The 10,716-nt window shown below is 47.3% G+C and overlaps 1 protein-coding gene across 3 annotated transcripts in view; it reads right to left on the reverse strand.

Annotated features, from left to right (window-relative positions):
- GATAD2A (GATA zinc finger domain containing 2A) overlaps window positions 1–10,716 on the reverse strand; it is a 48,428-nt gene that overhangs the window by 36,816 nt on the left and 896 nt on the right. The window lies entirely within an intron of this gene.

Here is a 10,716-nt window from a genome sequence, read left to right on the forward strand (position 1 = left end):
ACGACGCTTCCCCCGAAAATCTCTGAAAAAACCCAGTTATTCCTCAAAAAGTCCACGGGAAACTGCTCCAAGACACTTCAGTTTCGCAAAAGCAATGTGTTATAAAATGAGCTACCAAAGCTGGCTGTTTCGAGATAAAGTTAGAGCAACCCTTTGGGTAGGCCAGTTTTGTTCTGCTTTGGTTTTTAGAGCTGCATGCCCTTATACAGAAGCATCTAAGCCACGTCATGTTCTCACTCCAAGCAACAGAGAGGTACGATAAGGAATTAGGAAAGTCCATGAGTGAAACAGAAAGAAAATATTATTTGTCATTAATTTTAGAATTAGTAGTTTAAACTGTGAAACTGGAGTTAAGTCAGAGAAAGGATGAAACCACTGATTAAGAGGTTGCATCGGAGCCAGGTCCAAACAGTTCTATACATCTGTTTCGCATCTATCCAAGTTAATCTTTGTAATCACTCTATGGGTAGACCTGACTCATTAAATCAAAATCTTTGCAAGAGGCTGACTTGCAGGAACAACAAAAAGCACCCTGCATGTCAGAGACAGCAGCCAAGCAGCAGACACGAACAAAGCAGCGCCCGCTTCGAGAAGAGGAACTGTAGTATCTGCTGTTAAGCAAAAGGAGAGAACACCAAGAAGAGCTAAAAATAGACGGAAGGGTTTTGGTTTGGGGGTTCTTTGTTTCATACGTAGCGCAGTTTGAGCTATTTTTCAGTTACTCTGTATTTACGGGCAGTTATGTTGATCCTCACCCGGCACCAAGACCTACTGGATTCATGGAAGGGCTCCTATCCCTCACGCCTTGGTCCTCCAGAGCAATCCAGCGCAACGCCGCCGGCTCTGCGCCTGACGCTGCAGGACAGAGATGCTCCATGCCTCCTTCACGAGGACCGAGCCGGTCCAGCTCTCCTCCATCCACACCGAGTAGCTGCAATCAACTGGTTTTAATCAAAGCACAGTCTAATCGCCTAATGGTGCCGGTCGCTGTGGAGTGTTGTATAAACATGTTTTTTAAAAACTGGAATTACTATCTTCTGTTTTCAGATGTAGAATGTATTTTTGACAGAGGAAGGGGGTGTCTCTTTTCTATGCAAAGAGGCAGCACTACGAAATCATTTGCAGAACTGTTTGGCGGAATATTAAACAGGGGAAGAAGAGGGATGTGTGCATGAATTTATCACCTCTTTCACCCCGTGCCCAACAACCCCAAGGAAGAAGACTGGAAAGCTCTGGATAGCTCATTAGGAGAGATGGAGACTAAAATGAGCGGCAACGTTCAACTTAAAAAAAAAAAAAAAAAAAAAAAAAAAAAAAAAAAAAAAAAGGGGGTGGCAAATTGTTATTTCTAGCTCTGGTGGAAAAATCTGTTCTACTTTCATCATCGAGTAAGATGTGGGGTTTGCATGCGTTGTGCTTGCTCTGGAATGCCACGCTCGGGGCTGGCTTTCAGCTGCTTCGCCGATGCTCGCCGCTGCAACCAGGCTTTGCTGGGCTCTGCGGGGGCAGTTTGCGCTCACCAAGTGCCAGTGCCTTTAAATGGGGGACCTGGCATCAACGAAAACATGATAACTTGATTCCTCCCGAGTAATTTGGTTTGTGCCTACCTGGCTTCAGCATCAGCTACTGGCAACACAGCAGTAACCCTTTTTTTGTAAAAAAAATTTTTTTTGGGAGCTCAAGATACCATCCTCCACTAATGACACGTTCTTAATCTCAGTTGTAGGAGTTCGTTAATAACCCATAAGCTAATAATTTTGTAGCAGCAATTCTAGTTTCCCCAACTATATTATTTAAAAACCTAACTGAGGGTGTGTGTAGAGAATGACACCGTTCAGAAATCCAAATAAGGGAATGAAATGGCAACTTGGCAGGGACCCAGAGGCCACACCTATTTACAGGGGAAGCCGAGCACAGCCACCATCATTAATTAATTCAAAAGCCTCGGCACACAAAACTTGATCTGGATGCACACTGCATCCCCCACCCGAGATCAAAGGGGAGCACTGCGCGCCGAGCATCACCAGCCACGCTCGCACACAGCCACGCCTGCATGAAAACACGAAGGCCGTGGGGCTGACGTTTAGCCCCTGGTCCTGCCGTTGGAAGGGAAAAGGAAATAAAAGTTGTCATTATCACCCGCAGGATCGAGGGGGATTTTTAACCTTGAGCAAGCCTAACCGCTGGTAACAAACCCGTAAGGATCCCTCGGCCCAGAAGGAGCAGAAAGCAGACGGATACTGAGGATGAGCAAGATGAAATTTAGGCGCTCTCTTACTTCAGTGGCTTTCTGCACAACAACATCCAACTTCCACACGAACACGAGGGTGTTTTGGGTAGAAAACAACCAGAGGTGTTACAATTACATCAAGCAGCATTTTGCAAAGGAGATCTCCTTATCAAGTTTGCGTATCTAAATGGCCTAAGGGATCAATAACATGCGCAATATTAAAATGAGTCTTATTCAATTACTTCTATAGTCTTCACCACCATAATTCTCAGGCACCTCACAGAAATAAGTTACCCATCAGGTCTTAACCGACATGATTCACGTGCTTTTGCTCCCCAAGCCACTTGTATCGCTTACAAGTCCTTGTTAAACCATCAGCTTCAGGTTTAAAAAACAGGTTTTGGTCCAGCAAAAGGAATTAATACCTCCCCCTCTGGAAACCTTTGCGAAAGGAAGGAGAAAAAGCAGAAGCTGAAATACTTTCAACACAGCCTAATGGAACAAAGGCTGCAGGTAGCAGCGTGGAGGTGCCCTCTGCCTCCCAGATCCCAGCTTTCCCGCAGTGCCCAGAAGCGCGCGATCACCACCGCAAAGCTCGCAATATTTATTTAAAAGAGTCAAGCAAAAAGTTCGCTTTCTTCAGCATGCAGGAGAATTTCAGAGCTTTTCCAGCCACAGAACCCCTTCCACGCGTGCTGTATGCCAGACCACCCCAAAGACACTGCGCTTTCCGTCCCGAGCGCTCTGCCACTGGTCAACGTTGCTGCTTCTATCCTGACTAGTCATAAGCTTCCCCGCAAACAGGATTTGCAAAATATATCCAGGCCTATTGATAGAGCAATCCAGAAGTTTCTCTCTGTGATGATCCTCCTGTTCGATCCTCCCGTCGTAGCCCACGGAGCAGCAGCCCTTCACGAACTGCGACATTAATTTAACGTTAGCCTTAACTGTACGTGCTACCTACTACTTGGAGCGTAACTTTAATGAAAATAAGAATTATTACGCATAGCCAACCCGGATTAGTCTCGAGCTGAGCTTCCGAAAGCTACACACGGATTACTTTTCAAGTTTTGCAGGGAATGTCATCTCCTCAGCGGGATTCTTCCTCTCAGAGAAAGCTACACCATGAGCCAGTCTTCTCCCAGTATCATCGGCTCTCCGGAATACGTATAGAAAAGCTGTTACAAACGTCATCTTCCTTCCCCCTGCCCCCAACTACAAAATTGAACTTGAATTTAAAAAAAAAAAAAAAAAAAAGCTTAAAAGACATCAATTCTTATCACATTTATAGAGTTAATCAAGGCATTAAAGGCACAGCTCTCCCTAGTGCATGCATGGCCCAGGAAGGAGGGATACTGCCCAGAGAGCATCCTCGGCCTTCCCCAGCACAGCCCGGACACAGACGGAGCGCAGCTTCACGGGACGCCCCGCGCGGGCAGCGCGCAGAAGCAAGCAGCGACGCTGCGAGGCAAGGGTTCTTCCACTACTGAAACAACCAGGGACTTGCTTTCAAAGACGACGTCTCAGGAGCCTTAAAACCAAACAAGCCAGCCAGCAGAAAGCAAATTCCGAAGTCCATGCTCAACAGCATCCTACAGAGCGTAACACGAGCGCCGGGCCTGCAGTCGGCACGTATGTAATTTCGCTATTTTACAGTGAAAAGCAGAAAATTTGCTATTGTGTATGAACCTCAATAGGTGGTTCAGCGTGTTTGTACATACCGCAACGCTAGGGACACACGCACAACCACAGTACCTAATTCTGTTGGAGACAGGATTTTCTAAGATCCTATTAAATATGAATGCCTTCGGTTTACTTCCTCTAATTCTTGCAAGCATTTCAAAGCTCGTGATCACATGGCTACTTGAACATACTGGGCATAGCTAACAGGCCATGGCAAGGAAGTTGCTCCTACTTACACCAATAGGTAAATCAGCGTTAGCATGAAATTTAACGATTCATTTTTCTGACTCATTTTAGGATCTGGGAAGTCTTCAGTATTTGTAGCATAAATCAGACTCAGAGAAAAGCCACTACCGACCACCTTCAGCAACACTTCCCCGACAGAACAGTCCCAAAAGTGACTTTGCCGCTGCGACGAGGCTTGCCCCGTTTCAATGGCATCCCATACCGGCGCCGGGCTCCGTTCGGTCCGGCCACGCTCTGGGCATTCACAAAACTGTTTTAAGAAAAACCTGCTGCTAACGACTGCGCCAGCCGTGGGGTAATCGCCTGGTGCGGGAGATGCAGCTTCAGCAGCCAGCACTGACAAGAGTCTCTCCATCTAGATCGAGTTAGGAAACAAGAAGCGAGTTAAACCAGCACCACTCAGCTGGAATTGTTGTACTGAACTAAAGAAAAGCTTTCTTGAATGCTAATTCCTACAGTCTTACAGGTCATAAAGTTGGGTATTCGTACCCCTAAGTGAATGAGATGGGTCACGTCAAAAATCAGTTTCAGGACTAACTGAAAACACAATCAAGCCTTCATTTTTTTTCTCCCCTTGAAAAGCTACAAAATAAGCCTAAAGGCTTCAGCAATCTCACACGGTAATGCAAAGATCCCACCATAAACTCCTACCTATTTTGGATATTTAACAGAGAAGGGGGGGAATACACTGCCTTGAGATCAGCTCGCTCTTACTTCCACAGCTATCAGTGTTCATCTGGTGTCCCCTCAAATAGGATTGAAAAAAAAAAACAAAACACCACCCTTTTGAGGTGCCACCTAACATTCTTAGTGGTTGTTACCCACTTTTGTCAGTACTTCGACTAACAACATTTACTGCTAAAGAATTCGTCGTTACGACATAAAGAGTTCGCGGAACCTCCTCCCATCAGGTGAGGCAGAATATCCATTTCCCTACTCTCTGCTGGAGCTCCCCACCTTACTTACACAGTTAAGCAGCAATGAGTTATTTTCACTTGCTGGGGTGTAAAAATAAGAAAATACCATACAGCCTCCCTTGTTGCCAGGGGTTTCAGAAACTTCTTTGGGTACCTGACTTTTTAAATACCCATTTATATTCAGCTGAAGACACTGGAAGTGGGGGCAGAGGGGGAGGAATGGTGTTTACTTCATGTCAGGGCTTATCTCCTGCCTTGTGGGAGTGCTCTTTTATCAGCTTTTTTTTTTTTTTTTTTTTCCTTCCCCCCCCGCGGTTCCTCTCCCTCCAGCTCCCATCCAGACGGCTGGAGCGAGGGCAGCAAAAAGCCCAGGCTGTTACAGATGACTGGGAGTGCGGTAGACTGCTGCCCGCCTCTCCATCCACATGGCTTGGGCTACCGGGTCCAGCAAGATTTGGGCACGACTTGTAATTTAGTTTGATTCGTGTTTATACAGGAATAAGCCCAAGACAGAAGGTGACGCACAAGACACCAAAACCAGAAGATGAAGCGCTCACACACTGACCCCTTTCATGCCACAGCAGAGTTTACTACAGGGCACTGCAAATTAGCAGGGAAACTGCATTCAAGTTGTTAGTCACCTTGTAATTGTTAAAGGAACTGGAGACCAACACTTCTTCCAAACACAGCAGGAGCAAAGGCTTTCCGGCAGAGCTCTAACTTAATGCCGGATCACCTGGAACGCCAAACTTGCCAATGGCTCCGAGGAGGCAAGTCATGGCCAAACTGCCTCACCTGGAGGGTCACCCAAAAATAGCCACGAAAACTCCTTTCTTCTTGCAAAATACCGATGGTTTTGGTGTTCTTTCAGGAGAGAAAAAGGGGAGGAGGGAGGGGGAAGAGAAGGAAAGGAAACAAAGGAGTAGGAGAATGAATAGAGGCTGAAGTGCTTAACTCAGAGTAAAAAAAAAAAAACAAACACCGCCAAAACAAAACAAAAAACCAACAAAAAACCCACCAAGCCCCAAACCCCAGAATTTAGTAAGAATGAACACAAACAGAACAGATTGAGATACACTCAGAGATGCTCGTGTTAAATAGCTCTTTGACACTTGAACTCCTGGAGCTCGGTCAGACTCCAATCACTTCCATGATACAGACCATTCGCTGTATTCTGCTCAACGTGAGCAGCACCTGACCGAGCCGCAGAAGACTTCTGACCAGGAAAGGATCCCCATCAGGTCTGGGTCAGCAAATCAGTTGGGTTTGTGCACAAACCAGAAGTTGGAGGGAGGACCCAAGGAGTCCAGTTGATGCCCAAGGGCTCTCCAGGAAAGACAACAGTGGGAGGAGAAACAGCTTCCCGAAATGGAGCCTTCTTAAAAATAAAAGACAAGATAAACACGCCTGATCATAAGCTTCCGCACGTCTTGGCTCAAGGCGCACAGACTCGACCCTGCTGCGGGGACAGACCCGCCAGTTATAAGGGATATACAGAAAACAATTCTGCAGAGCTCGAAAACTCACCCAACTCGCGCACGTCACCTACAAAGACACAAAGTCCTCACTAACGAGCACGAGAGTCGGGGGCGAGCTCCCTCCTTCCCCGGCCTAGAGGTTTGCCAAGTCCCCGTTAGCCACGTGACGCTCCTTCCCCGTGTTTGTCTGGCCTTCGGCGTCTGTGGCTGGCTGTTAAATTTTACACTCCTAGATCCTTCAAATGTTTGCATTTCCTAGTACAACAAACCGGCATCGCAGACTGTGAGGTAAGCCAGGCGATTCTTTTTTCCCCCCCTCTTCTTCTCATCCTCAATCCTACCAGCAATTCTCGTTTGAAAAACAAAATGATGTGGGGTTAAATCATTTCAGAGAAAAAAAGCTAACGAAGGTGAAGATTAAGACAGAAGTAACGGTTGTTGTAAGCTTTGTGACCTTTGTGACACATGCTTATACCCATTTTGCAGATGGGACAGCCAAGGTACCGAGAGGTTTAAGTGACTTATCCAAGGCAATGTAAAACTTCCCCTCCAGGAGGGCAGGAAAGCACACGTGAAGGGGAGAACAGGTTACCACAGCACACAGGACCCCAGCTGGTCCCGAGCAGTGCGATTTTCAAGATGCAATGACAGGGACAAACACCTGGCATCTGCCCACCACACCTCCGAGCTGCACCGCATCAACAGCTCCGGCCAGACACCGACCAGCACCATCCTGCGCTCAAGCTGCAACGCTGAGCTGCGTCGTACTGATAATAAAGGCAATGAGGAGAGAAAAGGGCATTGCTACAGCTGCACGTAGCGAAGGTTTTCCACTTTCTGCCTCATTTCAGTATGCAGAAACAGCAACACATCCAAACTTTTTCTTAAGAGTCAACACATCAAAAGCGGGCAAAACTTTGCTAAACCTTGGGTTTCTCCCATACAGCCCAAATGGCCTCATCAGATTTTTTTTTTTTCCTCCCCTCCAAATGCCCTCTTCGCTCAAAGAGAGCGATCTGTGCTCATGAAGCGAGAGTCACGACGCTGCCTTCCAGCCTCGCTCGGGCTGGAAAGAGAGGAGCATAGCGGACAACAGGTTAAAAAGCCCCAGCGCAACGAAGAGGCGCTCTGTAATTAAGAGGTAGGAAAGCTGTCCGGGAGAATTCCTCCCTGCCCCGTGGTAGCCACAGTCTCCCGAGGTGATGCCAAACAGGTCACACCGATGCTCACAGGTAAACACCCGCTGTTTACTGGTGCCCTGCTGGAGAGTCCCAGGATCTGACACACCAAGAAGCCAAATACCAGAGAATGCAATTAAAGGCAATGAAAGCTAGAAACACCGGTGCCTCCAGCAGTCGGGGAAGGACGAGGAGAAGCGCTGAACAGCAAGAAGCCAGCATAGGAAACTGCGTATTAATAAACCTTAACCTTTGCTCTGTCCCCGTCCTGTAATGCTTACTTCGGGCAATTCACTCTCCTTTTCCCCACCTGAAAATGAACATATGATTCATCTGACAGTGAGGTTCACTGATGGACACAGGGCGTTCAGACTGAGCGGTGCCAAGCAGGTAGAAAATATCACAAGTGAATAATCTCAGCAATTCCAGCTGGTGCGTAAGAAATAAAGCAGGAACCGCTGGCTGCACGAGGGTCAGCATATTCAAAGACGCCCAGTTCCCCAGGTGAAGGGATGCTCAGAAACGCAGAGAGAAGGGGAGGGAGAAGGTGGCTAGAAAAGCTGGGGTGGGGGAAAAAAAAAGGATCCCAAGCAAGTCTTTACACCAATCAATCATAATAGGAATGCATAAATAAGCGGAATGTCTATATATGAAGTGCCAAACTCTAGCTCATAAGTTTTAAGGGCACAAATCTAAACCGAGCAGCATGGGTAGCACAGGGAGAGCCTGATGCAACTCTCAGGAACAGACTTTCAAGAAGAACCCAAATGAAAGGCTGCCCTGGAGTTTCCTAGTCCATCAGCAGCACGTGCTTAACGTTTATTTTGCCTAATGCCAGGAGAAGAGGGAAGAGTACCCGCGTACCATTTTTTTTCCTCCAATCAACAAAATACTCTGACGACACTGCACTTCACACACTGGTCTACAGCCCATGTGCTGCGATACCTCCAACACGAATAGCATTACACAAAAGCAAACGTTACTTCCCCAAGCCTAAAAATAAATCAACCATATTTTCAGATACCACAGGCTCCAGGAACATTTGGAGGGGAAAAAAAAAAAAACCCACCATGCAATTGCATGTTACTTAGATTATTATTGAAAAAGATACAAACTGGAAGTCGACAAGTGCCTGAACAGGGCTGTGATGTTGGGTGTTCTAAGAGAAGGAATTAAAAAAAAAAAAAAACAAACACACCAAACCCTCCACACCACAGTTCATTTTGCATTTTGTAATGAGAGCTCAGCGCGTGTGTTTTCATTCAAAAGGGGAACGCACACACTGCACGTTGGCTTCCCAGCTTTTCTGTTGTGACCTATTTGAGCAGCACCTCTAGGCAGGATAAATGCCTGTACCTGCACGGGGACGTATCACACACGGGAACTCGTACAGAGCACGCAACTTCGTACCCCACAAGACACATAAAAGGGAAACATGGATCAAAAGAATAAGTTCTGATGCCTGAAGATTTGAATTTTTAAACGTGCAAGTACACTTAATACCTACTATCAGCAAGTAACATCGCGATATTGCATGTAGAAGTTTGTGGTTCAAAACACGCTCAAGGAAAACATTCTAAATTTAGCCAGCAAACCGGCATTTTCCACTCAGGAGTTACACGTAAAGCGAGTGCTCCATCAAAGCAGAAACCTGGGGCTTTGCTGACCGCTACAGCGCCTTCTCAGTCCTGTCCTTCCCAACGTCCTGCACCAGATACTGCGCCTGTGGGTTGGCTGAGGACTGGCCAGGGACCTTACAACATGGGCACCACTTCAAGAGGTACCGCTGAAAACCCCAAGATGATCGCAGATGTGGCCTCAATGAATTTTAGGCTTAGTTTTTTAAATACTTCCAGCACCATCCAAGCGATGTCAGAAGTTGACTTCCTTTGCCCCAAGCATCGCTGCTTCTTCCCCCCCCCCCCCCCCCAAAAAGGAGCGATTCAGTAGGAAAGCGAGAATGCTTATAGCTCATATGGATGGGGAGGGCTAACAAGCACACCCAGAAATAGAAGTGTAAGACCGTAAGACAGTAAGCCCGGGGTTCCTTCCACAGTTACAGTTCCTTTGACAGCAAAGGGATAATTCCAGTTCAAACCTGAGGCCGGGCAGAGAGGTCCCTAAAAGGGCCAAACATCATACCTGTGTACACGTGCCGGCCGAAAAATCCATCCACATCCCTCCCCTTGCCTTGCATGAGCCTCACAAACATCACACCAGCACCGTCTGAACTTGAACCAATGATTTTAAACAGCTCCACGTATGACTACCGGCCTGTAATTACTACAAAAAAGTCGTAACGCAGCTATATTAAGGTACAGTATTAGCATACTGACACTGCATCATATGCCAGCAGCGTTGCATCATCACCCACTGATGTAACCTCATGACTATGTAACGCTGTTAGGGATGGCATTAGCTACTCCTCTGCGCTTCCACCTCTGAGGAGAGAGAAATAGGTTCGGCTGCCTCCATCCCGCCCCACCGCTGGCACCGAGTGACCACAGAAATGCTCTGAAACTCTCTCTCCCCCAGCGAGACGCAGCAGGGAGGCTTTTAACCCAAGCACAGAACTTGGTCCTTTCCACGCTCACACACAGTTCGACCAGAGCAGGCTGACGGGCAATACATTTGCTCTTTTTCCAAGTAAAAGCTGGGGGAGCATCAGCCTGTTGCTCACCCACAGACAAGGCTTAAAGGGGGGAGCTTTCACAGCCTCAGCTCGTGCCAAGCTGCGCATCGCTCCCGATTTTCAAAATCAGATAGTTGGGGGGGTAGGAAAAAAATGAACAGTTCCCAGCCCCGAAACCAGCATATTTTACGATCCTACCCGAGATACCTCACCACAGAGCCTCGCTGCCTCCAGGATAGCACACCCCTTTTTTTGTCCAGAGCTTGACAATCCAGACGCGCCAAAGGCTACGCCAGCAGCGAGTAATGGAGCGTGGTGTACAGGAATACGCCGTTCCGTACGTGTCACAAAT

Source organism: Egretta garzetta, unplaced genomic scaffold, assembly GCF_000687185.1.
Source record: "Egretta garzetta isolate BGI_Z169 unplaced genomic scaffold, ASM68718v1 scaffold683, whole genome shotgun sequence".
In the NCBI taxonomy this organism is placed as follows: domain Eukaryota; kingdom Metazoa; phylum Chordata; class Aves; order Pelecaniformes; family Ardeidae; genus Egretta; species Egretta garzetta.